Source organism: Chrysochloris asiatica, unplaced genomic scaffold (genome assembly GCF_000296735.1).
Source record: "Chrysochloris asiatica unplaced genomic scaffold, ChrAsi1.0 scaffold00072, whole genome shotgun sequence".
NCBI classification, from domain to species: Eukaryota; Metazoa; Chordata; class Mammalia; order Afrosoricida; family Chrysochloridae; genus Chrysochloris; species Chrysochloris asiatica.
Window position 1 is genome coordinate 10915410 of NW_006408590.1, and position 4461 is coordinate 10919870.

Below are 4461 nucleotides of genomic sequence, written 5' to 3' on the forward strand. Positions count from 1 at the left end.
AGAACCTATGCTCAATGCCATCTTTCTAGGAGCCTCTGCAGGATCTGGTGCCCAAACTGATAGGCTGTTCTCCAGCAGTCAAAGTTCCTGATGCCAAAGCAGAGGAACTCAAGACACGTTATTACATGAGACAGATGTTCAAGAGGGCATCCACTCCTATACCACCATCTCCTTCCAGTTCAAACTTCTGCTTACTTTATTTCTACAGTCTCCTTTCCTCATGGTTTCTTTGGGGAGTATGGTGTTTTTCACCGGAAAGAGCCTCTAAACTGAGAAGAACCCATACCCACTCCATTGCGTCAATTCCAAATCATAATAACTCTACAGAATAGAACTCTGCATACGGTTTCCAAGGCTGTACATTTTAATTGAAGCAGACTGCTACATTTTTCTCCCATGGAGTAGCTGGTGGGTTCAAACCTCTGACTTTCAGTTAGCAGCCAACCACTTAACCACCGTACCACCAGGACTCCTTGGTGAAAAGACCATTCACCAACAAATCAATTCCTCATCCATTAACAGGTTGTCTCTCTGCTCTTGAGACACCGGCATAACCTGGTTAGACCTGTTTTGTTTGAACACTAATGTGTGAGTTGGCCAAATGCAAATGAGCCAATGCTTGCAATCCTTTATTTTATTTTTTTAAAGAGCCCAGGAGCCAATCAGAGAAGGGGGAAGTGACTTAGGGAATTCCCGGTTGGTGGCTTATTGCTTAACATCCTACAAAATGATTTAAAATTATTGTCATATGCATTTATCTTCACTCTGGTGAGGGCTCAGACGTGATAACACCCGTGGTTCCCCAAATCCGCAGGAGCTGGCGTGTTTGCTGCCTTCTGCCTCCCCTCCATTAGCCTCAGCTATTGGATTTCCCACCCAGAATCTTTAGGTAAATGAGGTAAGTTCTTATTTTTAAACCTTCTTTTGAATCTTGAATTAAGACACTTGAATGGAAAGATAAGCCTGCCTTGAATCAGACGGATGAAAATAAAGCCGACTCCCTGTGGCAGCTGGAGTCAGCTATGGCAGGAAGTGAAGTTCCTCTTACCTGTGGCTACCTGCCTGGTTCTTATTAGAGTTGCATTTTGGAGGGCACCTGGGTTATTTTGGATGCTATCTGTGAATCCCCTGCATCAAATCTGGACTTCCAATCGCCGTGAATTACAAAGCCACCTGCTCTCCCTCTAGCTGCGTGACATAGCCATTTCCCTGGATTGAATTCTTCTGAAACCAGTAGGCAGATAGAGAAAGGTGATTCTGAACTAGCTCAGTGAGAAGCTGGGTGGCTAAATGATTGTTGGGCTTGGAGCACATGGTCACACTTTCTAGAGATGTCTGTTGTTGGTCATTTTTCTGACACACAAGTTACTAGGAAAGGCAAGTTCATCTTCAGTATGATTTGATGTTGACAAATGGCAGGAAATGGGCAGGGGTGTATTTAAGACCCTGGAAAAAGTCATCAGGTAGCCAAAGATAGGCATGTGTACACACCTAAAAAAGACTCCATCCAGAAAAGAAATCCGTTTTGACAAAAGACTTCACCATGTCACAAGGAGACACACTAACCCTCTGTTTGTCCCTTAATGGGATGATAGTATGACTGGATTATCAGAAATGACTCAGCAATAGCAAATATCATCTAAGACAGGGACTCTGTTGATTTGGTTTGGACACCATGGAGAAGTGTTGGCCCCAGGGTGATAGAACTGGGAACAGTTGGGGCACTAATCTTCTTGCTGGTAAATAACAGCAAGACAGTGGAAACGTGACTTTTCACTATCCATCTTTGCTAAGAGTTAGCAGACATCTGTCTTGTGAGACCCTGTATCTCTCTAGGATGAAGTGGAAAGTTCTATGAGTTCAAGCTCATGGCTGTCTTTGCGGGTTATCTGAACTGACTTCAGTAACAAGAAGAGACTGATGTTTGCATGCATCAAGTTTTCTGATGGAAAGTCTAATTCAGGAGTTGGCTCTGTAGGCATGGCTGTGAGAATGAATGTTCAGACAGCTTTTCAATGTGGGTACAGATAGCTGGCGATCATAAGTGGCTGTGTGATAGTTCCACTGAGGTTAAGGAAAGAGTCAATTTCCAAAAGGAGAGATGAAGGCATGCTATTAGGAAGAACTTCAAGGATAAAAGAGATGCTATTAGAAAAGGGTTCCTCAGAGATTTTTAAGAATGGCCTTAATAGCTGCATTTTGAGTTTGTGGAAGTCTCAACTTGTCCTCATTTTGAAACCTATAATTCTGGGACTATGAGAGAGCTTCTCAATCCTGTCTTCTTATAACCTGGAGTCCCGCAGGACCATCTCATTTCCATATCATGATCACTAATGGCTCATGGGGATAGAGTTTTTTAATAATGAAATGAGGATCATTTAGAAATACATGATCAATTTTAAAAACAGTAAATATAATGGAGAAGATGAGAATATTCTATGGAAGCTTTTTTTTTAAAAAAAATTTCTAAAAGTAAACTCAAGGGAGTAACTGGGTTTTAAGGTCTTTTGCATTACCATTCAAAATGGCGACATTACTCAGGATCTCTTAAGGGTGGTTGTGGGTGGTGTGATGCATTTAATCCAGGCCTCATATTACAAAAGGTCCCAAATTTCATTGCATTTGTTATTTTGTGTTTTAAAAGACCTATTTGTGAAGTTTAAAAAATAAGTTTGAAATTTTTCATTCTAAAAATATATTCCAGAAATGGAAATGTCTTAAGTCCCTCTGGATCTCTGAGAAACACTACATTTGCATTCATGAGTTCATGTTATTGAGATCCTTAAATGCTCCAATTAGCTTGCCAATTTTACCCAGATTCCCTCTGCAGAGTCTTTTTTTTTTTTTTTTTTAATTTCTCAAGGGGCTGAAGCAGAATGGAAACTTAGAGGTTAAGGTATTTATTCAACTGCATTCAGTGAGCTAACTAGAAACTGGAAGGAACTCATATCAGGTATCAGAATATGGGTGCTTTGGGCCAAAGTTCACTTCTCGGAAGCCCAATTTAGTTTCCTGTAATCTTGCAATGTTCTAGTCTCTCCTCTTTACCCACTCCCCAAATTAGGGATTTTAGCTCTGAGTTCTGTTCATTAAACTATCTTGCTCTTCTGAAAACTCAGTTGTAAGATTCTTGTTTAATGTTAATGGGACAAACACAGATACAGAGGTGCATACAAATCACTGAAAAGTTACTCTCTTTTCCTCTTCCTTCAGACAGAATCTTCCTTGAGTCCTTCTAAACAAATATGATTTTCCAAGAGCTCTGGGAAACAAGGTGGGGTGGATACCAACAATGCACTGGTGGAACGGCTCACACACTTGAAAAGCAATACCATGGTTTTCAGGAACTAAACATGTGAAGTCTGAGCCTGATTTTCTGCATAACCATTTTGCCGCTGTTTCAGCTTATTTCTCTTGTTAAGATCACTCTCTGGCACTCTTGAAGTGACAATCCTTTCTGTTGTGGGTGGAATCCTGGTCAGGAGTCATTGACTACTTAACAGGTAGGCTTGATGTTTATAGAGACCCACATCTGAACCCTGGCTTTGTTACCCGGTAACTGAATGAAATGCAGTGGCTTGCAGCTTGGGAGAGGTGAAACTCAGGTGAAACCGTCATCTAGAGACAGAAGCAGAAAGGTAGCCACATCTTGTCCAACTTCTCTTCCATCTGTTACTGTACAACTGAGAAAAGAGGATAGGTAACTCACTTTATTTCAAATTTTCTTATCCATTTAAAATAATATAATTTATAAAAATACATGATTTAATATGATATATTTGAAGGGATAGGTGATTTTACTTTTCTTATTAGGAATGTGACTAATGTTATTTTTATTTAAATTGGACAGAGTTTTAAAGAGCCAGAATACTAAGTCATATTGGTGTGGCACTGCAGGATAAGCACTGAACTGCTAACAACAAAGTCAACAGTTCAAACCCACCTTGGAAACCCTATACAGGATCGCTATGAGATGGAACCATTTTGATGGCACTTAACAACAACAATGACTAAAGTCATGCAGGAACCAAAACAGTACAATGCTAAGAATGGCTTCTATAATGGTGAATGCTAGAATGAGACTTATATTCAAGTTAAATGACACTGGTGGTGATGGTGTGCCATCAAGTGGGTTCCAACTCATAATGACCCTGTATAGGGTTTCCGAGGCTGTAAATCTTTGTTGTTGCTAAGTGCCATAGAGTTGGTTCTGACCCATAGTAACCCTGTATAGAGCTTCTGAGGAACAGCTAGTGAGCTTGTATCACAGACCTTGCAGTTCAAAGCGACTTTGCAGTCCAGCACATTAACCCACAGTACCACACCAGGACTCTGCTGTAAATCTTTATGGGAGCAAAAAACGTCATCTTTGTCTGGCGGGGCAACTGGTAGATTTGAGCTACTGACCTTGCAGTTAGCAGGCCAACTTGTAGTAATCCACTATGCGCTAAATGGCATATA

At 40.7% G+C, this 4461-nt stretch overlaps 1 protein-coding gene across 1 annotated transcript in view; it reads left to right on the top strand.

Annotated features, from left to right (window-relative positions):
• Window positions 1-780: 780 nt before the first annotated feature.
• EHF (ets homologous factor) overlaps window positions 781-4461 on the top strand; it is a 48763-nt gene continuing 45082 nt past the window's right edge. The window contains exon 1 of the mRNA XM_006864889.1: window positions 781-898. The gene's annotated coding sequence lies outside the window, so the exon portion shown is untranslated. The remainder of the gene's footprint in view (window positions 899-4461) is intronic.